Genomic DNA, 27,490 nt, shown 5'->3' with positions numbered 1-27,490 from the left:
GTCCTTGTGCTATTTATGAGATTTACACTTACAAGGATGTTGTCTATAAAGTGGAGAACAATTTAGTTACCCAATGTACTTGTTACTGGGAATAGATTTTTGTCTAGTTTATTCTTTTAGAGCTACTTTTTCCGCTGGTTGTAAAGTGGGATTTTTGCCTCGCTTTACTTATCTGTTTGATACTCTGATTATATCTATTATTCTGATTCATTTATGATTCATTCTTCTTTATTGGATCTATGATTTATCTTCCGCACTCTTGTTATGATTGTTCATGATTATGTTATTGTTTATGTGGGAGGTTGATCACTCGATACCTGATCTTCGGGCTGTGGATCACACTCTCGGGTATGCCAGATAGGGTACCGGCTGGGAGGGCGTGACAACTTCAGCCTCTTCCTATTCCTAGTTGGAAGTGGGAGGATATCTCCATGGACTTTGTGACTAGTTTGCCTCGGACAAGTAAAGGCAATGACACTGTGTGGGTGATTGTTGATAGGTTGACCAAATCAGCCCATTTCATTCCTATGAAGATCACTCATACTCTGGATAAGCTAGCAAGGCTTTATGTGGATAATGTGGTTCGTCTGCATGGTGTGCCATTGAGTATTGTTTCGGATCATGATCCCAGGTTCACCTCAAGGTTTTGGAATAATTTGCAGAAGGCCTTGGGAACCCAATTGAACTTGAGTACAGCTCATCATCCACGGTCGATGGACAATCGAGCGGACAATTCAGACATTGGAAGACATGCTCAGATCTTGTGTGGTGGATATGGGTGGTAATTGGGATGAACACCTAGCTTTGGTTGAGTTTGCCTATAACAACAGTTATCAAGCAACAATAGGCATGGCTCCATTCAAGGCTTTGTATGGCAGTACTTGTAGGACACCTTTGTACTGGACTGAGTCAGGTGAAAGAAAAGTCTTAGGTCCTGAGATAATTGAAGCTACGAGTGCTATGGTAGATATGATAAGAGAAAGGATTAAGTCTGCCCAGTCAAGACAGAAATCTTATGCTGATAAGAGAAGGACCGATTTGGAATTTCAAGTTGGAGAGAAAGTCCTTCTGAAGGTTTCACCAATGAAGGGTGTGATGAGATTCAATGTTAAGGGGAAAGCTTAGCCCTCGTTACATTGGACCTTTCAAGATTTTGGAAAAGGTTGGACCTGTTGCGTATCGATTAGCATTACCTCCGCCTCTTGCTGGTGTTCACAATGTGTTTCATATTTCGATGCTCCGAAAATACATAGAGAATCCGGAACACATTTTGCTGCAAGCACCTGAAGGACTTAGTGCTGATTTGACCTATGATGAAGAACCGGCTGAAATCTTGGATAGGAAGGACAAGCAGCTGCGGAATCGCACCATTCTTTTGGTGAAGATTCGGTGGAAGAACCATACCCCTGAAGAAGCTTCTCGGGAGAAGGAAGAAGATATGAAGGAGAAGTTTCCTTACCTCTTTGGAAGCACAGGTACGCTTTCAATTTCGAGGACGAAATTTCTTTAAGGGGGGGAGAATGTAAAACCCAGCCCTAACCTTGACCCGGAAACCTTGTTATTTGTAGGTCCAGTGACCCGAAGTAAAGTAAGAAGTCAGCTTTGGGCCATCCCAGTAGAGGACTTGGTGTCTGGCTTTGAATCCATGAAAGTTGATGAGGAAGTTCTATTTATGGAAACTGAATCTTGATGAAGATCGGATTAGTTGATGGACTTGGAGTGCTCTCTATCTTGGTTTGAAGGCATTTCTACCTATTAGGTAAGTCACTTGACTTGTGTGCAAAACCCCTTTAGGATTGGATTTGATCCGGGCCTTCAATTCCCTCGTTTTGGTCTTGTTGTCGGCATTGGTCGATTGATCGGTCGGGCCAGTCGACCAATCCACTCAACCAATGAGTGCTGTCTTTGGCAATTAGGTTGTTCTTGCTCTATTTAAGTCCAATCTCGAGTCCACTTCGTATTTGCTGCCTCCAAACTCTCTGGAACGAACCAAAGACCTCTGCAAGTCATCTCCCTTGCATCCTTGGTGTTTTCTTGACGGATCTTCGTCGAAACTCTTCTTTTTGCATCAAAAGGTATGTCTACTCTCTCTTCTTCTCCTCCATCTTTGTTTTTCTTTCCTTTTTGAGTTGAGACAGTAGAAGAGATGCTGCATTCTCTGTTGCAAACATCTCTCGAACATGTTCTCATGATCATCCTAAGGATTTGAGGCTAGAACAATGATCTTAACCATGATCATTGCAAGCTTTTGAAGGAATCATGATCAAACCATGATCTAATCTTGTTAAACATCTGATTTGAATTCTGATCTCTTTGGATCTTCTATGTTGATCATGTTAGTAGTTAGTTACTGTGTTTTCTTTCCATGATCCATGATCTATCAATCTCTAGTTGTTCTCTTCTACCATACTATGTGTTCTTCATGAAGCATGGTAGTTACATATATGGTAGGTTTTATTTCCTAATTTAGATTTATGCTTCTAAGCCTTGTTCCTTGAAGATCTAAGTATGTTTTCATGATACCATTACCTGAAGCAATGATCCATCCTCCTATTGTTCTTATCTTTGTTTTCTATTTCAAATTCATCAAGATCCATGGTTGATCTAATTATGGTAACTTTTTGTTTCCTAATTTGGATCTTGATATCTTGATTTGATTGGTGTTTTGAGGTACCCTTATATGTTGGAATACTGCTGATGTAGTTTACCCCTTGATTAGTACCCTTTTGAACCACCAAATTCGGATTTCATATCTTAAAACTCTGTTTTTCTAGGCTACTGTCTGCATTGGTCGACTGATTGGTCGATCAGCGATCGACCAATCCACTCGACCAATGAGTACAAAGCAACTCCAGAATTGGTCTGTGTTGGATGTTTTGGTATCTTTTCTGTTAGGCATCTTTCCTAATATGTTGTATATACTTGTTTAGGACATTCTTCTCAAGTTTGCCAAGATCTTACTTGATTTCTTAGGATTCCTTTGCGAGTTATAAAAGGTAAGGATGGTTATTTCCTTAATTACATAGATAGCATGAATCTAGTTTCTATATTTGAATATCATAGATATGATTCCTAAATTAGATTCTTACAATGATATACTACTGTTGCATAACTTTGATTACAGTAGCATTACTTATTCATATTGAATTGATTCATGTATGATTTACTTACCAATGTTATACAAGTGATTGTAATTATTGATTTCTTTCCATATATGAAGTTACCATATATGTGATGATATGAATTGATGCATGTGTATGCTTAAGTATGGTTTGGAAAGGAGAGGTGTCCTTTTGACACTTCTGTCCTTGGACTACTACGGGAATATTATGGGATGTTTCCGGAGAAGCCCTCTGGACACCTTCCTAAACTGTTGGATGACATATCTAGGATTGTCTAGTAGTGTTTGGCTAGGATGTCCTGTTATGTCAGACCCTAATCGGAGGGGTATTGAGACCGAACGACCCGTGGTAGCAATGGGGATTCATGGGCGCTTAAGACCGGTAACCAACCCGTGAGAGGACAGGAATCACATTGTGGGGGCCATTTATTGGTAGGGTTGCATATGGTTAGACTTGGGCTCACGGGCGCTTAAGACCGGTAACCAACCCGTGAGAGGACGTGAGAGCTTCCCGTTTACCATATGTGGATAACCAATAGGGTTGATGAGTCCGTAGTCAGGGACTATGAGGACTCTAGTGTGAAGGATACCGGAAAGGATCGTCAGGGACGAGGAATGGAAGTATCTGGATCTGACTTGATGTAACTAAGTAGAAGACTTGCATTTGGCTAGGTTTTACCCTGACATGTGCCAGTACTTATACCAAATGGTTGTGAGAGAGTGTGTTGACTTAACCCCTTGCCATGGTTTGTCCTGAGGGATGAAGGACCCATTACCAATCGGCTGCTCAAGACCGGTGAAATGATCCGTGAGAGAATCCAAGATATCTTAAATGGTTGAGGATGTGAGTGGACTTTCCTAAAGAAGTACGGTGCTATGACTTAAAGCATGTCTGCCAATAGAGACCAGCATTCATAGAGTTAGATTCATTCATTCATTGCTTGTCTCATGTCATATTGCATTCATGATTGTTTTGGAATCCTGCCATTTATGTTATTATGGATTTTAACTGCCTTACTGAGTTTCTTTGAAACTCATTCCTTTATTGTACAATGTTTGTTAGACTATCCTGCAGGTACTGAGTACTATGACGGTCCCTATGAAGAAGCGCAAGTCGAAGAGGCATATCTCCAGGAAGGTGATTGCGGTTACCACAATTACACTGAAGATCCCGCGAGTGGTTATGCTCCGTACGATGCTTAGTCCGACCATTGAGTGGAAACGTCCTTGTGCCATTTATGAGATTTACACTTATAAGGATGTTGTCTATAAAGTGGAGAACAATTTAGTTACCCAATGTACTTGCTACTGGGATTAGATTTTGTCTAGTTTATTCTTTTAGAGCTACTTTTCCGCTGGTTGTAAAGTGGGATTTTGCCTCACTTTACTTATCTGTTTGACACTCTGATTATATCTATTACTCTGATTCATTTATGATTCATTCTTTCTTTATTGGATATATGGTTTATCTTCCGCACTTTTATTATGATTGTTCATGATTATGTTATTGTTTATGTGGGAGGTTGATCACTCGATACCTGATCTTCGGGCTGTGGATCACACTCTCGGGTATGCCAGATAGGGTACCGGCTGGGAGGGCGTGACAGTCGTGAGGAGTCATGAGAGCATCCGCTCCAATAATATGTGGATGACCATAGGGTTAAGGAGTGGAGTCCAACAGCGGTAGCCAGTCCGTGAGGGTTCTCACTCTTAGGTTGCGAAGGATACTAAATCGAGTTGGTTGGTGCCATAGGGGAAGTATCTAGACTTCATATAGTATGTTACCATTTTGACTTGCATTGGATTAGAAACCCCGACATGCGCCAGTACTCATTGCCAATGGTCGTGGTGAGAGAGTGTTGACTTAACCCCCAGCCATGGTTTGAGAGCCAGGTGTGGACTTACCCCTTTGCCCAGATCCTTACAGAGGTAACCAGTCCTTGCCGGATCAGAGTGATGAGACTTACCCAAAGGAGGGCTGGTGTATATCTTAAAGCATGTCAGCTGTTAGAGACTTGCATAGTTAGATAATCTGTCACACCCGCCCGCCAGCCTCGGTTACCCGCCCGACAACCCGTGGGTGCGATCCGTCACAGGATCCACGGTTTTAGTCTATCAATAATAATAAATAGAAATAGATGTAATCAAGAGCAAGAATAGAGCAATAATTAATAAAAAGGTTACAGGAGTCCAAATACTCCAATAAATATCCAAGAAATAGCCAAAGGAAAGAATCAAGAATCAAATGTAATATCAAGTTCAGCGGAAGTAAAATAAATAAACTAGATAATCTTCTCTTTGGTTTTCTCTTCTAAATCTAAAAAACTAGTTTTCTAAATTAGCAAGTAAAGATGTCCTCCAATCTTTCTTCACACAATCATCAAAATCCTGGGAATCTGCCTTCATCGGCCATCAATGGGTTGCTAAAAGTGCACACAAGCATCTTCAGGAGGCTCCATGCTCTGCAAGTCCATGTACCACTGTCTGTCTCACATCAGCTTCATACGAGAAATCTCTTTCATATGAATCATCTCCAACTTCCGACGTTGAGCCACCCTCTGTAGAACTCATATAATATATACAATGAAAGGAGTGAGTTCTAACGAACTCAGTAAGGAATAGACAATTCTCATATATATGTCAATACAATCCACGAATGCATATATGGAATGATATGAATGGTATGCAGAAATATGAATGTTACTAAGATCTAACTATGCAAGTCTCTAACAGCTGACATGCATTAAGATATACACCAGCCCTCCTTTGGGTAAGTCTCATCACTCTGATCCGGCAAGGACTGGTTACCTCTGTAAGGATCCTGGGCAAAGGGGTAAGTCCACACCTGGCTCTCAAACCATGGCTGGGGGTTAAGTCAACACTCTCTCACCACAACCATTGGCAATGAGTACTGGCGCATGTCGGGGTTTCTAATCCAATGCAAGTCATAATGGTAACATACTATATGAGGTCCAGATACTTCCCCTATGGCAGCAACCAACTCAGTTTAGTATCCTTCGCAACCTAGGAGTGAGAACCCTCACGGACTGGCTACCGCTGTTGGACTCCACTCCTTAACCCTATGGTCATCCACATATTATTGGCAGACTAAAACCGTGGATCCTGTGACGGATCGCACCCACGGGTTGTCGGGCGGGCGGGGTGTGACAAGGGGACTCTAGAGGAGAAGTACTAAGGCATTCCTAAGTGTTTTCCAAGTAGTTTGGTGCTTCAACAACAACACTACAACACTCAACAACTTCACACAAGGTAAATCTTCATTCCCATCTCATTTTCATCTTTTAAATCTTGAAATTTATCCAAAAATCATGTTTTGCTTGTATCTAATGCTAGGAATCATGCTTAGGAACACTTAGAAACATGTTCCCTAGGTTTTTAGCACAATACCATGCTTAAACAACAAGTTCTACAACAATCTAGCACTTCTCATATCGCTTTTGTACTGAAATCGTTAACTTTAGAAAAACTTCGATTTCTCTCAAACAGCTTGGAGTTTTCGCTCGAAATGATACTGTGAATGTGAACATGTACTTTGATCTTACCAATTCCAAAATTTTCAAAAAAATCCAATTTGACCTAGAATGCAAAATCCCCAAATTCCTTCTTGCTGAATTTTCAACTTTAGACCAAGATTTCGATCGATTTTCTTCCAGTAAACTTCATAGACATGCAATTCCAAGTATTGCGCACATGCTAGTATGCTCAATTTACATTTTCCCCAAATTTCCAATTTTAATGAAAATTACGAAAATGCCCTTCTAGCAGAATTTTCGAAATAATACTAACATGCAATGTCTCTTATCTTTTCCAACAGACATCACACCATGCAGAGAGGTGGATGAGGCAGAGGCAGAATAGTTGGAGCTAGGCAAGGTAGAGGTAGAGTTCCAGCTCAGCCTAGAGCAGAGGTCAACCGACTCGATCTCTTCGACACACCACAGGCAGAGTTCCTATACGAGGCATACTTCGAGTACTGCCGCATGGAGTACGGGAGACTTCTTCACTTGCGAGAGCTTCGGGTCTTCCGGATCCGACAGCGATTCGACACACAGGCATGGACTCATCTCTTCACAGCAGACTTACTCGTCTATTCTGAGCTAGTGAGGCTGTTCTTCAACAACCTTACATCCGTCGAGGAGGCTAGAGGACAGGGTCGTCCTTTCAGACTCGTTATCGAGAGTAGGGTCAGAGAGACACAGATCCGCTTCTCCACTAGGGATCTAGCACACATTCTCCATGTACCACACTATCCACGACAGTGCTTATGGATACCTATCGGGCAGAGATAGACCAATTCTTGATGCCATACAAGCTTCATGAGATATGCGCCACTCTCTGGGATGACATAGAGTGCTACCTTCCGTGAGACAGTGGATAGATGACAAATTCAGCTAGGATCATCGGTCGCATCGTCGGTAGAAACATCATGCCGAAGGCCGGACATCACAACCGGGTTTCTGTGATGGAGGCCGTAGTCATCTATCTCATCTACACAGGATTTCAGATAGACCTGTCCTACATCATCCAGCAGGTCATGATAGATCTGGTGGCACGTTCTGGTATGAGAAACCTTTGCTTCGGGAGATTACTGACATTGATCTTCCGACACTTAGAGATTAGTTTGGAGAATACAAAGGAGCTTACTATATCACTGGGATATGCCATTGGGACTAGGACAATCATACAGATGAGGCTCACTCAGACTGTGAGATCTCCGGGTCCAGAAGGTGAGGAGGATACATATGAGGATGAGGATGAGGTGGAGGCTCCAGCAGATGAGGGTGATGCTGGTCCCGATTCTGATGATCAGGCAGAGGATACAGAGATGCATGAGGCTGTTCCTGAGCATCATGAGATTCCCAGGTCACCACACTTCTAGACAGGAGGCCCTTCACATTCAGTTTCAGAGACTACTGATTTAGGTGCTCAGATGAGATTCATGACTTCCATGCTAGACAGGGTTGGAGGTCGAACGGAGCAGATATATGAGAGGATGGAGTCACGGCAAGATAGGATAGAGTCACAGATTACTCAAATGGCCGAGGACTTCAGAGCATACAGAGATCAGAGGAGATCACCTAAATAGATTGTACTTAGGATTTCCCTTTATGCTTTTCAGATGTAAACCTTTTTTTTTTTTTTTTAAAGTTAATGAAGTTCTTTTTGTTTCACTTTATTATTGTGTGTTATGGACTTTTCTTTTATTGCTTATATGATATTTGTTCAAATATAATTATTGTGCATTATTCAGAAGTATTCAGTTATGCTTCATTAAACAAGTTTCTAATCCAAGTGTTCTATTATTCACTTCTAAGAGTAGATGAGTCACTTCTGGATCTATGACTCATGAATGTTTTGTTACTGTTTTCTGTGGTTAGGATTTCCTTGAACTTTGGGCTCTGATACCACTGTGTCACATCCCCCCAGCCGGTACCCTAACTGGCATACTCGGGAGTGTGATCCACAGCCCCGAAGATCAAGTATCGAGGAAATCATCCTCCCACATATACAATAACATAATCAGGAAATAATCAAGGTTTAAATATTATAAACAAAAGGTTTAACTCAAGAAATGAATAAATAATATAATCAGAGTGCGGAAAATGATACCAGATATCCGAAGATATCAAAAGAAGTAAAGTGAGGCAGAAACTCACTCCACAAACATAGCGAAACGCAGTATGAAAGTCAAAAAGGTAATTTCAACTGAAACAAATGTACTAAGAAATAAACTAGGAACAAGAGTCTTCTAGTCTATAGATAACGTCTTCATAAGTGTGGACTTCATCAACCCAATGAATCCTTTCTAACTCTATGCTGTTTTCAAAAGTAGTACGCAGCTTGATCCGCCGGGGGATCATCAGAGTAATCTTGATCGTCGCCAGTACCTTGCGTGTAATACGCTTCATCAGTTTGTGCGTCACTGTACTACTCGTCATAATAATCTGTACCTGCAATGTAACATCCAGCCCAAACCTAGCCCGGACACCCTATTTATTTTGGGATATAAAAAGACTTGTTCAATGTTAGACCTTAAAAGTTGGACTTTAGTTTCAATATTATTATCTTTGAAAACCTTAGGAAGCCATGCCAGACCTTTCCCTTAGGGTAGATTTGTAATGTTTGGCCTTATCCAACCTTGGCCCGGCCCAGGACCTATTATGTTTGTAGGTCCAAAAACCCAAAGTGGGGGGAAATGAGACTTGTGGACCCTTTTGGTTGATGATTTGGTGTCGGAACCCAAGCCCGTGTACATTGACGATGATGCCCCTCACTTGAGGGCATTGTCAGTGTTAGTTTTTAATCTGCGCACCGAAGAGGGGTGAATTAGTTGAAATACCAAATGAACTCCTGTGCCCAATAAAATTATATTTCCTGAAACTAGACTTCTTGATGTACTTGTAGGAGAAAACCCCACTCCATTTGACCCCATATAGCCTTCCAAATCCCTGTCCGAAGTTGCTGAACTATGTCTGGCAAATCCTGCTTGCGCATCGAAGAAGGTGAGATTAGTTGGTGGACCTAATGACTTCACATGCTTGATCCAAAGGTATTTATAGAAACTAGACTTCTTTATTGACTTGTAGGAGAAAACCTCACTCAATTTGACCTTGTATAGCCCTCCGAATCCCTGTTCGAAGTTGCTGAACTATTTCTGGATTTTCTGCTGAAACCTGTTACCTGTTTTGGTCGATCATTTTGGTCGATACCATCAACCAAAACCAACGACCAAAGTTGCCCAGAATCGTGAAAAAGATGCTTTTTGGATATTCCTTCTTCTATTTAAGTGAAACCTCAAACCTAGAACGATATTTTACTCATTTCAACACCTGAGAACGTGGGAAGGCTCCTCTTAGGCTCCTCCTTGGCTTGGGTGATGATCTTCTACAAGAATCCTTGTCTCTCTTCTCCAACTACCATCTTCCAAGGTATGATTCCTTCTCTTGCTCTCTATTCTACTCACTTCCCTTCTTCTTTTACTGTTGAGACCATGGCCAAGGTGTTGCAACCTTGCAAACACCTTGCCATGAACGTCTCTTCCCATTTATACTTACTTTTCCTTCATTCTTGCTATGCTTCACTTGCATCTTGATCCTTACATATACATTGCCATGATTCCTTGCTTAACAACTTGATTTCTTATACTAAACTGAGATGTGGAGTATGATTAGTCTAATCCCTGGCTTGCAAATGATTGTAATCATGTTCCTAACCTATTCCCCAACTAATTCTCTAGCTTCCCTTTCAATTACATCAATTTCTCATGAATGCTAGGATTCTTGTCTTTAGAACATAGGACCTCAATTTGGGGGTTTTCATTTGAACCATTGGATTGTGATAATACTTGCTAGGTAGTGTTCTTACATTGTTATTAATCATCCCTCCAAGTTTCAGATTGATCCGAACCCCGAAAGACCCATTTCGGACCAAAATCCCCAAAATCCACTATTTTGTCCCAAGGATTATTTTGGTCGATCATTTTGGTCGATACCATCGACCAAAACCATCGACCAAAGTTGTTGCTGAAAGCAACCTTGGCCAGTTTTGATCCAATTGACATCCAATCTTCCCGATTCCTTCTTTAACTTATTATTGATGTTTGTTTAGGCCTTAACACTTCTTTTGGACTATTTCTTGGTATTCTCAATTCATCATCAACTCAACCTAAGGTAAGGATGGTTATCTCCATAAACATATAAGTCATCAAATATTGAATTGTGTTTTATTTAAAGAATGAGATCTCTTGATTTTCTTTCAATCATTATGAGACTGTTACATATGTGTTAGAACAGTAGCATTTAAATCTTTATACTCTTGTTGTGTTACTTTATCAATTTGATTTGCTTATGTTTATAATGATTCGTTTCAATATCATGATTTGATTACTATTATGGATATGCATTGGATGCATGAGAAATGATGAGATTGGATATGTAATTGCTTACGTATGACTTGGGATTGGGGAGTGTCCTATTGACGCTTCTGTCCTTGGACACCGGAGGGAATAGTATGGGATGTTCTCCGATGGTGCCTATCGACTCTTTCCCGGGTTATTGGATGACATACATAGGATTGTCTAGTTGTTTGGCTAGGATGTCCCTGTCGTATCAGACCCGAATCGGAAGGGCATTGAGACCGAACGACCCGTGGTAGCAATGGGGATTTGTGGGCACTCAAGACCGGTAACCAATCTGTGAGAGGTCATAAATCTCATTGTGGGGGCCATTTATTGGTAGGGTTGCATATGGATAGACTTGGGCTCACGGGCGCTCAAGACTGGTAACCAACCCGTGAGAGGACGTGAGAGCTTCCCGTTTACTATATGTGGATGACCAATAGGGTTGATGAGTCCGTAATCCGGGATTACGCTGACTTTAGTGTGAAGGATACCGGAAAGGATCGCCGGGGGCGAGGAATGGACGTATCTGGAACTGAGATGATATGACTGAGTAGATGACTTGCATTGGGCTAGGCTTTACTGTGACATGCGCCAGTACTTGACCAAATGGTGATGTGAGAGAGCGGTGACCGATCCCCTTACCACGGCTTTTTTGATGACTTTACCGATCTTCCCCGGGCATTCCCAAGATATGGAAATGGGAGAGTGACTGACGACCCAGAGAAGTACGGTGCTATGACTTAAAGCCTGTCTACCCTAGATGACCAGCATACTTAGAGTTAGATTCATATTTGCATCATATGTCTCATATCATATTGCATCATGCTATGCTGCGCATCATATGATTTATGTTATTATGGAATAACTTTCCTTGCTGAGTTCTTTCGAACTCACTCCTTTTTGCAACATACTTTGTTAGACTTTCCTGCAGGTACTACCACCGTTGATCGTGGCGCTCAACCCTCTGGAGGCTGAGTTGAAGACTTGTATCATACTGGTGGCGATGAACCAGTTGATAAAGACGAGTAGACCGAGATCGGGACTTTTTGTAGTAGTTCAGTTTTATATTGTGTGTTAGGGATGGGATGTCGCCTCATTCCCTTTTCAACCTTTTATTTGAATTGTCGGGACTATAGCTTAGTTGTTTCACTTGTTATTTGGTGAATCGGTTGTAACCTTTAATTTTAGTCGAACCATCTTCCGCTGATATTATAGGATGGGTTTCCTCCCTCCTTTTCACACTTGATTGTTTATACTAATAAAATCCTTTCTGCACTCTGATGTTAATTGTGAAATCTTCTAAGATCTTTTCTAGACTTTTATTATTGAATTATTTGGAAATAAGGAATTGTTCTTGCTTTTGATTATATTATTGTGCTAAGTGATTATGATCGTTCCTAAACTTGATCGGCGGGACAGTAATTCACTCCCCGGGTAATCCAGATAGGGTATCCCCTTGGTGGATTTAGGGCGGGATGTGACATGCAAAATAATCTAACAAGAAAATATACAAAAAGGAATGAGTTTCGAAGAAACTCAGTAAGGAAACTCAGTAAGGCAAGTTAATCCATAACATCATAGATAACATGTGACAAAACATAATCTGATCCAATGCAATATGAAACAGATAAAGTATGATGCATCTAAACTCTATGTATGTTGGTCTCTATGGTAGACATGCTTTAAGTCATAGCACCGTACTTCTTTGGGTAGGTCAGTCACTCCCCCTCAGCCATCCTGGCATCTTGGATATGTCGGGTAATTGGGTAAAGTCCTCATCAAACCATGGTAGGGGATTTAGTCAACACACTCTCTCACAACCATTTGGCATAAGTACCGGCGCATGTCAGGGAAAAGCCTAGCCCAATGCAAGTCATCTAGTCAGTTATATCATCTCAATTTAAGATACGTCCATTCCTCGTCCCTGACGATCCTTTCCGGTATCCTTCGCACTAGAGTCAGCGTATCCTATGGCATCGACCAACTCGGAATACGGACTCATCAACCCTATCGGTTATCCACATATGGTAAACGGGAAGCTCTCATGTCCTCTCACGGGTTGGTTACCGGTCTTGAGTGCCCATGAGCCCAAGTCTAGCCATATGCAACCCTCCAATAAATGGCCCCCACAATATGATTCCCGTCCTCTCACGGGTTGGTTACCGGTCTTGAGCGCCCGTGAATCACATTGCTACCACGGGTCGTTTGGTCTCAATACCCTTCCGATTCGAGTCTGATATAACAGGGGTATATCCTAGCCAAACACTACTAGACATCCATAGGTATGACAACCAATGATTCGGGAAAGCGTCGATGGGCATCCTCGGAGAACATCCCATACTATTCCCTCCGATGTCCAAGGACAGAAGTTGCAAAAGGACACTTCCCAATCTCAAACCAAACTTAAGCAAACACATTCTCAGATCAGTCATGACATATACAACCAACAGTTCATCATATACAAGAGAATGTAAAAGCAAAATCAGATTAGGCAATAATAAGTAATTCATATAACATGAATAATGAAAAAGATAATATAAACAAGTGCTACTGTTCTCACAGTAAGAGATCAGAATTAAATTACAATAACAGTAAGTAATCTCATAGTTTCATAAGGTAGAAACCAGAGAACAAGCAATCTATGTAGTTAAGGAATTAACTGTCCTTACCTTGATTATCGAAGAAGATGATCCAAAGATCAAAGTGAGAAACTCCAAACTTAGCAAATAAACTCCTAATAACCATAGATACAACATTAAGAAAGATGCCTAAAAGATCAGAGAGCAAACGAATTAAATCGGGCGAAAGACGAAGCTACTGACTCCTTTGGTCGAGTGCTTGGTAGACTTGCCCAGTCGACCAAGCAAGTCAGTACGGAATTGTACAGACTACTTTGGCCATAACTTCCTCGTTTGAAGTCGGATTGATCCGAAATTCGAAGGGGAACTTCCCAGGATGTAGTAGAATCATATGGGAAGATAAAAACATCAAATCATGGAAAAAATTGGGTTCTTGATTTAACCCAAGAAATTAGGGTTTCAACCTTTATGGCTCCCCAGGAAAGGTTATGATCACAGAATGAAAGGGAATTAATGATTTGGCAATTTTGACAAGAAAATCATAGAAATTATAGTTTAGGTTACTAGAAATATTACCCATGAGGTGTCCCTCGCATGGGAGGTCACCAAAGTTTTCCAGAAATCAAGCAAGGGTTAGGGTTTCCAGAAAAATATACGGCCAGGGTTGAGATCATGATGATGATCATAGATCTCAAAGAAACGAAGGAGATCACGAAGGGATGGTTGCAAGGATGCAGCATCTACTTCCTGATCTCAATCAAGAACAAGATCGAAGAAAAGAAATTCGCAATGTTGAAGCGATTACTAACCTTGAATTGTAAGAACAGCGATGAGAGGCTTCAGATCTGTAGAGGAGTCTAAGAAATCACCAGAGAAAGTTTTGGAGAGGTGTTCTCACGTTCACAAAGTGTTTAGGAGGCAGCCGTAACAAAGAAATATGAAGTAGGGTTTAAATAAAAGTAAAAACCCCTAAAATTACAAATTCTCAGATTTCACACCCCTTTGGTCAAGTGCTTGGTCGAGTGGCCCACTCGACCGAGGAGTCGACCAAGGCAGACAGTAAGGAATAGTTAGGGATTTGGAGGATCAAATGGGCTTTAAACCTTATGGGCTTTTGCATACACATCAAGTGACATGTCAAGTGTAAGGAAATACCTCCAAACCAAGTTAGATAATATTCCAAGTCCTTCAACTAATCTCATCTTCAGACAGCTGCAGCTTCCTTTCCAAATCTACACAGACATCCAAGTATGGAACTCCATCGATAACATCCATGGGTTCAGAGTCAAACACCATGTCTTCCTACTGAGATGGCCCATAGTTGGCTTCTTTCTTTACTCCGGGTCTTCGGACCTAAAAGCAACCGGGTTACTGGGTCAAGGTTAGGGTTAGGTTAGGGCTGGGTTTCACAACTATCGCTTTTACCGGCGCTTGGCACAGAGGAAACCCTACTATCTTCCATTACTAAAAGGTCTAACTGCAGTTTCCAGAAAAAAGAAACCCTGGAGACAGAAAGTAAACTTTGCAAAAAGATCAGTAAACTTACTGATTCACTGAGGCAGAGAGCTTGAGAATGAAAGAATCGTAAAGGTGCGAAGAAGACGACGAGGTTTCAAAATTCCAGACAAGAAGAATGAAACCTACGAAGACAACGGACCGCTTTTAAACTCCTGCACGGATGTTCGAGGACGTGAATGATCGAGATTCATTCGGCATCAACGATCGAGATTTGAAGACGGTTTGAAAGTTTGAACTCACGAATCCAAAACAGGTGTTTAGAAACCGTCGTTTTGATTGCGTGAGCCATGATAGTTTCAACTGTAGGAGGATGCGTAGTGGCACCCTCACAAAGCTCGAGGAAAAAGCGACACTATCGTATTAAATGCGAAATGACATTTAAAGGATTATGCAAGACTATTACTTGACGACGAACCCAGTTAAAAACCAAACCCTCGGGATCGACCGAACGCTTGGTATGGGGGGCTCGTGATACGGAGAAAATATGATTGAACTTGGTTCATTCATGGTTCGACCCTCGACTCCGGTCGAGACGAAGGGAATCGACTCATTTCAGGAGGTAGCTTGCTGAGGAAGAAAACTAAATCAGCCACAAGCACGCCCTAATCCAATACTTATGGAGGAGGTTAATTAACCTAATGACGAAAGGCAGAATTCGGAGGCTGTCACTTATCGCTTTCAAAAGGATAACCATCAGATAACGATCTGGTTATCCTAAGAGCCCTCTACTAGTCCAAACTAGTAGAAGTTTGTCACTCAACAAATCTATCTATTGAGATCAAACGATTAATCGAAGAAGGATCATATACATCCAACGAAGAAGGTTCGAAGGTACACTCTATATAAACATCACCTCCCCACAAGGGAAGGACACACACACTTGGATGTGAACACTCAGATGCTTACTATTTGAATTGTATTCCAGTTATTCATTCCTTAGCTCTGTGTTCTAGCATAGCCGTTTGTAATTAAGTTCATCAACTGATTTAGCCTTCGGAGGTGGACTCCTGACCGCAGCGGTCAGGCCACATCTGACGCTTTGTTTTACAGATCATTCTCAGGAGATCTAAGGGCTGAGCAGATTTTGGACGCATCAACACACTACAACAAATAAGGGCTTTTGCCACGGAAAATTATTGTGGCAAAAGCCCATAAAGAACATTTTGACCTAACAATAAGTTTCCGTCAGTTAGAGAGCCGTTGTAAGGATTTACGACGGAAACCAGGGGATTAGTTTTGTTAGCTTTAGCTTTGGTAATTAGTTACCGTGGCAAATACTCAAGTATATGCGATGGTATTTACTGTGGCAAATATCTAAGTGTATGTTACAGTAAATACCGTGGCAACTAGTTCATTATATGCTACAATCCTAGGTTACCGTAGCAAATAGTTTGTTGTATAGGGGCATTATTCTTATGCAGCCTTATCATAATTATTGGGAGACTATTTTGATATCTTGATCTCATACCATAATTGTGCTCTGTCTACCATTGCGCTAAGATCCATCCCTTCAAACCATGGAAAAAAATATTGTCGAAACATGACAATATTTCACTAGTTCGACACTTATGAAATAAAAAAGGCACAAAAACGATATATTCCAAGTTCGACGATATATTCGGCGATATCGCAAGATATCCAACTATTTAAGCGACTTTTCGGTAATTTTTCGCCTATTTTTCACATGATTTTTCTGGTACTTTCATTATTCTCTCCAGAGCATTTCTTTAGTATTTCTTGCATTCCTACCTAATTTTTCTTCGATCTTCGACATCTACCAGTAGATCTTGCTTTATTCTGAAAGGATATAGAGTTGTTTGGGACGATCAAACAAGAATTCACACAGATCTAGGAGTTTTGTGGAGTCTTATTATTTTAGAGGTAACTATTATTTTTCAAACTTTTTTTTTTAAATGCATGCTATATTATTATTGGATAGTTATGAAATTAAAATATATTGAACACGATAGACCGATCTACTAACTCATGGTGTTGGAATTTCTTTTCACAAAATTATATTTTCCTATACTGAAAATGCTTACTTTTTAGATATATGTGTTGCATGGTAATGGAAAAAATAATTATTTTATTTTTAAAAATTACTAAAATATTATAAAATATAAGTAATTAAGAAAAACATTAGGAAAAAGGGTTTTGAAAATTATAGAAAATTATGAAATAGCTACTTCAACATTTTCAAGTACACAAAGTAATTTATTTATTTATTTATTTTTGGATGTAAAAAAATTGTATTTTCCTACACTAAAAATGCTTACTTTTTTACATGATATATGTATTGTATGATGATGGAAAAAAACATATGTGGAACTCCATGGGTCAATCTATAACTCACAAAGTCGAAATGTTTCCACCCAATAAATAATTATTTAATTTTTAAAATAATAACTATTAAAATATTGATGCATCCGGAAATTGTTAAGCCTATAGATCCGTGAATATGACTTGCAAAAATGACGTTAGATGTGGCCCGACCGCTGAGGTCGGGAGGCCACCTCCGAAGCTTAAGTCAATAACTGGACTGATCACAAAAAGCTCTAGCTAATCGCAGAGCATAGGAATAACAAATACGTAATTAGGAAACGATTTAGATACCTGATGGGTTATTCGTCCTTGGTCTATATAGATTTTACTTCTAATCTTCGACCGTTGAGACGGCTTCATGATCTCCTTTAATGATCGTCCGATCCTAGGGTTTTTCCCTAGATATTCGGGGCCGTAAGTAGATATTTATCCTGGCACGATTTCCTCTCCGCTTCATGATAGTCACCTCCTGCAAGTTAGCCTTTCCTACCATAATATTTGGGAAGTCGTACCAGGCTATTAATTGATCTGTGGCGCCCTTATGATCATTAAATTAGGGTTTGAGTAAGTCCTCGTCAAGGTTCGACCGGAACATAGATTATGAACCCAGTTCGAAACGTTTGGTGCAATTTTCCTCGTTTGCCCCACAGGCCAAGCATTCAAGTTAGATGCGGGATGCTTGGTTTGGATCGATGCTTCGTCCGAATGTGAGTAAGTGCAAGAGATTTTTGTTTTTAGTCATGAACAACCTCGTAGTTAATATTACTGACACCTTTTGCAAACGAGGTGTGGTCGAAATGCTTTGTACTCTTTGTTTACTATGCGTAGTGGCCACGTGTCAATCGGGAACGTATGCACACTGTCCAGTTACCGCAAACCGTCACGTCCCTAGCTTTTGTAGCCATAATGACGGTTTTTGAACCGTCGAGGATTATCGGCCGTTGATGGATGATAATCTTGGGCGTTCACTTCCTCTGAGCGGATCGGTGTGCGCCTTTCTCCACCAATTATATTCATGTTTCTAATCCATAAAAGATAATTTTTCTCCTTCATCTCCTCGTGTTTTTAGAAAAAGCTCTTGCTTGGGTTTTTCAGTCTCACCAACAACCAAGCTTTGTATACTTAGAGTTTTAGGAATCACAAGTATGTTCTTTCTTCTTGCTCTTGTTTTCCTTCTTCGTTTCAACTTCTTTCTTTCTAGTATGGGTAGTGGTTAGACTTCTAATGATGATTTTGTCGATCGTGATTTTGTCGATTGTTTGGTTTCAGGGAAAGAGTCCGCTGAACTTAGATCTCCAACCGCTTCCCTCGAATCTTCCAATGACCAGGGGCCTAGGGTAACCGCAGGCTAGATTTAGTCTGTTTCTGCTGTCCCCAGGGATCCTTTTGGTAATGTCCCATTGATCCGAGGAATTTCCTCAAAGAGAAGGAAAATAACTAAAAGACCACCGGCCAGGAACATCCGTCCATCCAAGAGGCCTTCTACCGAACCCTCAGATGTAAAATCTTCCATTCGCCCAGAGGGTCTTACTAAATTTTACTCTGATTACTCAATTCCTTCATCCTGCTTTCTTCGTGTCCCAGGCGAGGATGAAAGGGTTAATTCTGATCCACCCGGGGAGTTTTCCCTTTATGACGATTCCTTCAAGGGTGGGGTTCGGATACCATTTTATTCCCTCATTATTGCCGAAATTCTTACATACTGGGGATATTTGCCGGGCATGCTTCTCTCAAATAGCTGGAGGCTTATTATTGGTTACTTGGGGCTGTGCCATGATCTTAAAACACCCCCCTCATTGGGTGTTTTTCGCCATTTCCACGTCCTGAATAAGTCGAATCCCCTCGGATGGGTATTCTTTTCCAAGCGTTCGAGAGTCTAACTGAAATGGGAAGGGGGAATCCTCGCAGAGTCTTTTCTTTCATTCCTCAAATGCCTTTTGACATTCCTCCGTCCAACGAGCCTCTCTATTTCCCTTCAGGTCTTTCAACGCCTGGAAAAAAGGTAAGCATTTTCCCCCTGCTTGCGATATGAAACGGGTTAGAGCTGCTATTCGTCTCGTCAAACACTGTATGTCACAAACTGTTTTTGGGGACTCCATGTCGATCAGTGCTTGTATTTTGGCAGAGTTTGCCTCGATTCCTCTTTGAGAAACCATGAATCCCAAGAACTTGCCTGAAGAAACCCCAAAGGCACATTTCTCTGGATTTAACTTCATTCGATACTTTTTTAAGACGGAAAATACTTCACAAAGGTCCTCAATGTGACCTGCTCGTAAAAGACTTTTTACCAACATATCATCCACATATGCTTCCAAATTCCTACCGATAAGGTTGGTAAAGATTTTTTTACAGCCCTTTGATATGTAGCCCCCGCATTCTTTAAACCCAATGGCATGACTTTATAGAAATAGCTTTCTCGATTAGTCATGAATGCCGTGAATTTCTCGTCTTCCTTATTCATCAGGATTTGGTTGTATCCGGAATATGCGTCCATGAAACTTAACGTTTCATATCCTACCGTGGTGTCGATCAAGAGATCTATTCGCGGCAAAGGGTAACAATCCTTTGGGCATGCTTTATTGAGGTCGGTGTAGTCGGTACACATTCTCCATTTTCCATTAAGCTTCTTTACCATTACCACATTAGCCAACCACGTTGGGCACTCAATGGGCTCGATAAAACCAGACTTGTCTAGTTTTTCCACCTCCACCCGAATAGCATCATGCTTTTCGATTGAAAAAGTCTGTCTCCTTTGAATTACAGCCTTGAAATCAGGATTGAGCCATAGCTTGTGTTCGGCCACAGTTCTGTCAATTCCTAGCATATCGCTGGCTGACCATGCAAATACGTCTATGTTTTCCTGAAGGTAAATTGTCAGTTCCTCTTTAAAAACTTTGGGCTGTTCGGAACCAATGTAAGTAAACTTCACATTATCCTCCGGTTGTAAGCATATACGTTCTAATTTTTCCACTGGCTCGGGCCTTTGCATGATGTCCTCGTCCCGATCATCCCTTATTTCAATTGGTAGGGCGGTGGCCTTTTTGGGTCCTACTTTGTCCTTCAGGATAGTTTTTGATCTGAAACTACTTGCCCGATTCCATTATGCATTGGAAATTTTATCTTCATGTGTTTTGGCAATACCACAGCACCCAGCTTTGCTAACGAAGGTCTTCCCAAAATCATGTTATATGCAGGAAGATCCCGAACTACCAAGAAATTTGCCAGAATGGTCGAGTCTTTCGGGAAATTTCCTACAGAGAGATCCAACTGAACTGTTCCTTCCGCCACGGTAGACGAACCAGCAAACCCGTAGAGGTGAGTCGAGAATGGTTTCATCAACCCTGATTCAAGATTTAGCTTTTCATAAGCCTCGTAAGATAGAAGATCAACTGAAGATGTAACATCCAGCCCTATTCTAACCCTGACCCTTACCAGGATCCACTGTTGTATTTAGGCCCGAAGACCCGAAGCGGTGGTAGAAGAGACTTGTGGACCCTTCTAATTGATAACTATGATGCGGAGACCGAGCCCATGGACATTGACGATGATACCCCTTGCTTGAATGCATTGTAAGTGTTTAAGGAAAGTCTGTGCATCGGAGAAGATTGATTTAGTTGAAGTACTTAATGACCTCCCGTACACAATCCGAAGGTATTCCCTAAAACTAGACTCCTTGATTGAATTGTAGAAGAAAACCTCACTCAATTTGACCTTGTATAGCCTTTCAAAACCCCACTTGAAGTTGCTGAACTAAACCCCATCGACCAAAGTTTCCCAATCAGCCAAGTTAATGATTCCATGGAATATTCTCTTTTCTAATTATTATAACCTCAAGCCTTGAGCCCTATTGCAATCATTTTCACTCCTGAAAACGTGGGGGGAGCTTCCCAAAGCAACTCCTAGGCATATGAGAAGGATACTCCGCAAAAAACACATTGTTTATCATTGATTCTTCCCTCCATCTTCAACAACAAGGTATGAATCATCATTCCACTCTCTATTCTATTTGTTTTCTATTCTTTTCTATTCCTCTCTTGTTGTTGAGACATTGGAGATGGTGCTGCAACCTTGCAACCATCACTCCAAGTGTCCACTCATGCTTAACCTATGATTTCCTTAGCCATCTATTGATGCTATGCCCCCATCTCAAGCCTAGCATATGTATTCCTTGATTTTCCTCTTAACATCATGCCATTTTGTACAAAATTGAGTTGTATGGTATGCTATGTTCATGTTTATCACTATCATATGATTCCAATTGAATTTCTATAAGTTCCCCTAGCTATTGCATGCTATTTCTAGGTCAATGCAATCAATCCCAATTCATGCCATGATGCTTGTCTCTTGAACTTGATAGCTCAAATTGGGGCTTTCTATTTAGACCATTGGATTATGGTATTTTCTTGATTTATAGTGTCCTCATACTGTTCTTAAGCATTCCTCCAAGTTTCAGATTGATCCGAACCCCGGAAAACCAATTTCGGATGAAAACCCCCAAAATCCACTATTCTGTCCTGAAGAGATTTTTGGTCGATCCTCTTTGGTCGATGCCATCGACCAAAGTTGTTGCTGACAGCAACTTTAGCCAGTTTTGACCCATTTCACATCCGATCTTCCCGATTTCTTCTCTAACTTATAATTGATGTTTGTTTAGGGTTTTAACATTCCTTTTGGACCATTTCCTGGTATTCTCAATTCATCATCAACTCAACCTAAGGTAAGGATGGTTATCTCAATAAACAATATAGGCCATCAACTTATGAATTGTGTTCTTACTTAAAGAATAGAATCTCTTGATTACTTTTAATTATCATAAGACTGTCATACATGTGTTAGTACAGTAGTATCGAAATTCTTATACTCTTGTCATGTTAAGTTATAATTCTTGATTACTTATGTCTATGATGATTTATTTCAATATCATGATTTAACTTTTATTATGAAGATATATTGGATGCCTGAGAAATGATGAGCTTGAATATGTGATTGCCTACGTATAACTTGGGATTGGGGAGTGTCCTATTGACACTTCTGTCCTTGGGCATCGGAGGGAATAGTATGGGATGTTCTCCGATGGTGCCTATCGACACCTTCCCGGGTTATTAGATGACATACATAGGACTGTCTAGTTGGTTGGCTAGGTTTATCCTTGTCGTGTCAGACCCGAATCGGAAGGGCATTGAGACCGAACAACCCGTGGTAGTGTATGGTTGGATGGGTGCTCTAGGCCGGTAACCAATCCGGTAGGGGACATAAACCATACTACGGATACCCGAAAGGGGCCATTTATTGGTAGAGTTGCAAATGGCTAGACTTGGGTTGACGGGCGCTCAAGACCTGTAACCAATCCGTGAGAGGACATGAGAGCTTCCCGTTTATTATTTGTGGATGACCAATAGGGTTGATGAGTCCGAAATCCAGGATTTCGCTGACTGTAGTGTGAAGGATACCGGAAAGGATCGCCGGGGGCGAGGAATGGACGTATCTGGATCTGACTTGACCGAACTGAGTAGATGACTTGCATTGGGCTAGGCTTTACTATGACATGCGCCAGTACTTATACCAAACGATGATGTGAGAGAGCGGTGACCTATTCCCTTACCATGGTTTTTGAGATGACTTTATCGAACTTCCCTGGCAGACCCAAGATATTTTGTATGATTGAGGGGAGTAACTGACCACCCAACGAAGTATGGTGCTATGACTTAAAGCATGTCTACCATAGAGACTAGCATTCATAGAGTTAGAATCATATTTGCATCATATGTTTCATATCATATTGCATTATGTTATGTTTTGTATATGTATGATTTTAATTATGGAATAAGTACCTTGCTGTGTTCTTCGAACTCATTCCTTTTGTACAAATGTTTTTAGATTATCCTACAGGTACCGAAGATTATGATGGCACCCCCTTTGAGATGGACTTTGATCCCGCATACTACCCTCCGGGTGGTATCTTCGGTGAAGATCAGAGTGTTGGTGCCGAGGAGGATTACTATTCGCACCAGGGTTAGCCCCACGATAGTGCGGGAGAGGCAGAGCTGGGCTTTCTTCATCCACACCATTAAGGAGACCATCTTAGGACAGAAGAAACCCTAGCCTAGTGCCCCATTTCCCTGGTCTATTTATGGAACCATCGGACATGTAATTAACTTGTTTTGGATTATCTTCTGATACTTGGAATTGTAATTAACTTAATCATACTTCATTTCCGCTGCTTTGAGAGGGTGATTATCATACATTCTCTCACCTTCATGATCACATTTATACCGTGATATTTTCTGCTTTTCCACACTCTGATTTATTGAATCTTATCTTATTCATGATATTTAGTATTAGTTGCTTTTACCTTGACTATTATTGTTCATGATTATGTTATCGTGTATGTGGGAGGCATAGTCCCTGGTTTCTAGATCCTTGGACTGTGGATCACATTCTTGGGTATGTCGGATGGGGTACCGGCTGGGTGGATGTGACAAAAGATCCTGTGTCAACCAGGACCCTGTGCACCTCCCTCCGTCCAATCTCTACCTTGATGACTATCGCATCATCATAAGGGATGCAGACACCCCGTTCGTCTTCTTCATCGAAAGTAATTGACAATTCGTCCATTTTTGTTCTTTTCTGAGCTTCTCCCGATCCCACGAAGCTCAATTTTGATTTTAACTTTCATAAGGATTTGGGTTCAGGTCCCCCGAATATAGTGAGGATCGGGGACCTGCTGGGTCCCGCGACTTCCTTTCCCTTTTTGGCTTTTGACGTTTCTAACCGACGCTCCTGATTTGGCGAACGACCTCTTTATTCATTGATCGCTCCCTTATCATCCTCCCTACCTTTCAGAAAATTCGTAAGGTGTCCCTGATTTATCATCCTTTCAATATCTGCCTTGAGATGTCTACAGTCATTAGTATAATGACCATAGTCTTTATGGAAGCGGCAATATTTCTCCATGTTCTTTTCGCTTGTCTTTGTGACAATTTTGGGGGGCCATCTTAGAATGTCCCGATTCTTTATCTCCATCAGTATCTCGAACCGAGTAGTATTTAGTGGTGTATATTCCTCTCGGTCTGGGGATCGCCTTCTCCAGGTGGAGCGTGACTTTCGCACGCGTTCCCGATCGGGCTGTTTCTGCTTTGGCCCTTTTTCCGGGACTTTTATCTCTCTTGTCGCCACCTTGGGCTCCCCTTGCCAGGCATCAAGTATTTCCGCCACCTCTACCTACTTTTGGCATTGTTGTACTAATTTGGCGTAAGTGGTCGGCATATCTTGTAGTAAATACTCCAGTAACTTCCGGTTAGTTAACCCTGTAAAGAGGGCTGTTTTGGCCACTTGATCGTCTAAGTTGCCAATTTCCATTGTAACTTTATTGAACCTCTTCGTGTATTCCCGTATTGATTTGCTCCTTCCTTGTTTGATGGTAAAGAGCGTCTCTTCTATTTTCCTGATCTGGATCCCACTCTGGAAACGGCCAATAAACTTGCGTGCCAAATTCTCAAAGCCACTGATTCCTCCCGAAGGAAGGTTTGAAAACCATTTTTGGGCCGCCTCGATCAGGGAAGAAGCAAACACCCGGCAAAGAATTTCATCAGAGTTTCCAGCCACAACAATTGTTTGATGATAATAACTAATATGGGCCGTGGGGTCCCCCGATCCGTCAAAAGCCGTAAACGTTGGAAGCCTAAAGTTATGTGGAAATTCGAATAGAGCAATAGCATCGGTGAAAGGAGTCTTTCGGATGACTGAATAAATATCATCAGCCTTTCTATCTCGAGACAGTTGCCCCAATCTTTGATTTATGTTGGCGAGTTCTCGGTCAATATGAAGTGACCGTTCATCCTCCGTCCGAATAGTTTCCCTTCCTGAGCGTCTTGAGGTCGGTGAATGGGTATGGACTCCCCTTCGTCTCCTCACGGTTGTTCCTGTTCAGCTTACCTGCGGCCTATCGTGCCACTCATCTCTCCCAAGAGGTTCACCAACTCTGACTTCTCGGACTCGATCCTGACGGTTCTCTTAACGGTTTTGGCCGTAATTCTGGCCTTCGCCCTGTCTTTTATCTATTTGATGTGAAGGTGCCGGTGCTGGGGCTATTGGTGGAGCAAAAATCGCTTCTTGTGCGCGTTCTCTTGCCTCGACTTGGTCAGGTGCTTGCAGTGCAACCACATGTCTGGTTAGTAAACGGAGCAGTTGTTGCATTTCCAAAAGTTGAGTTTGTAACTGCTCCATTTGTTCCTGGAGAGGATGGGGAGGATCCTGATTTTCTTCCCTTCCATCCTCGTGAACATCTGGAAGTCTGCTTCCTTCGGGTCTAATGACCGGAACCTCCATCTGAGAGCGAGTGTTAATTTCTCGTAAAGCCGCTGCTGCTGCTATTGATCTAGTCACCATGATTTTTTGAAGCGTTTCCCACAAACGACGCCAAATGATGTGTCCGGAAATTGTTAAGCCTATAGATCCGTGAGGATGACCTGCAAAAATGACGTTAGACGTGGCCCGACCGCTAAGGTCGGGAGGCCACCTCCGAAGCTTAAGTCAATAACTGGACTGATCACAAAAAGCTCTAGCTAATCGCAGAGCATAGGAATAACGAATACGTAATTAGGAAACGATTCAGATACTTGATGGGTTGTTTGTCCTTGGTTTATATAGATTTTACTTCTAATCTTCGACCGTTGAGATGGCTTCTTGATCTCCTTTAATGACCGTTCGATCCTAGGGTTTTTCCCTAGATATTCGGGGTCATAAGTAGATATTTATCCTGGCACGATTTCCTCTCCGCTTCATGATAGTCACCTCCTGCAAGTTAGCCTTTCCTACCATAATATTCGGGAAGTCGTACCCAGGTATTAATTGATCTGTGGCGCCCTTATGATCATTAAATTAGGGTTTGAGTAAGTCTCCGTCACGATTCGACCAGAACATAGATTATGAACCTGGTTCGAAATGTTCGGTGCAATTTTCCTCGTATCAAATATTAATAAAAAGTTAGAATAAAATTTAGGATTTTTTTTTTTTTTTTGAAAATTAAGGAATAGATACTTAAGCATTTTCAAGTGCACAAAGTAATTTATTTAATTATTTTCGGGCATCAAAATATGTGGAACTCCATGGGCCGATTTGCAAATCACAGAATTGAAGTACTTTTTCACCAAATAAATGATTCTTTTATTTTTTAAAATTATAAAATTATTAATAAAAATATAAATAATTAAGTAAAATTAGAAAAAAAAATTTAGGGAAAAGGGTTTTAAAAATTATAGAGAATTATGAAATAGCCATGTAAGCATTTTCAAGTGTTGCCCATGTGGTTTCATTGCCGATTTTGATATGGGTAGCCTTCTTTTGCCCATGTAAGATAGGTACCATGATTGTTTATTTGTATGGATAAAATTATTTTAGCACTGTTCAATGACTTATACAATCATTTTTCGATGCAATAGCTATCATGTTTGGCAGTGGGACGAGAGCTAGTTCATAGTAGGGCTAGCAACAGCCACAACCACAGGGACCTGCAATGAGGGAGAGGGTTGATTGAGCATGGCATTATTGTATTGCTATTATTGGCAACAAGAATAGGACAAGATATAACTTCTATGGTAAGGAGTTGAACTCAAGTGGCATTAACAGGTTGAAGGCTCACATCACTAGTAGTTTGAAAGATGTGGTCATGTGCACTAAGGCCCATCTTGATATAGTGAAGGCAATAAGAGAGTTAGAAAAAGAAAAGGGGAATAAGAAACAGGAGAAGACGAGGGTGGACAGAGAATTGGGCGGGCTAGTGTGGGGACCATCATCGTATAGAGTTGACCAAATTCTAATCAAGATATTGATCCGATTGATATGAGAGAGCAGGAGGAGAGGGATATGAGACGGGCAATGGCTGAGAGTAGGGAGATGCAGTATCATGAGCAAGAAAGGGCTAGAGCTAAAGTTACAGGAGCTAGTCCCTCTAGGGCAGCAAGGGCTGGAGCATCTGGATCTAGGGATAGGGGCGGTATACATGGTATGCTCAAAGGGTCACTCATATAG

The 27,490-nt window shown here is 41.3% G+C and overlaps 1 pseudogene; it reads left to right on the top strand.

Annotated features, from left to right (window-relative positions):
• Positions 1–960: 960 nt before the first annotated feature.
• LOC148999095 (uncharacterized) lies at positions 961–27,490 on the top strand (annotated as a pseudogene).

Source organism: Hakea prostrata, unplaced genomic scaffold (assembly GCF_041222555.1).
Source record: "Hakea prostrata isolate BN-2017 unplaced genomic scaffold, UWA_Hpros_2 contig_45, whole genome shotgun sequence".
NCBI lineage: Eukaryota > Viridiplantae > Streptophyta > Magnoliopsida > Proteales > Proteaceae > Hakea > Hakea prostrata.
This window is presented reverse-complemented; position numbering and strand designations above follow the sequence as displayed.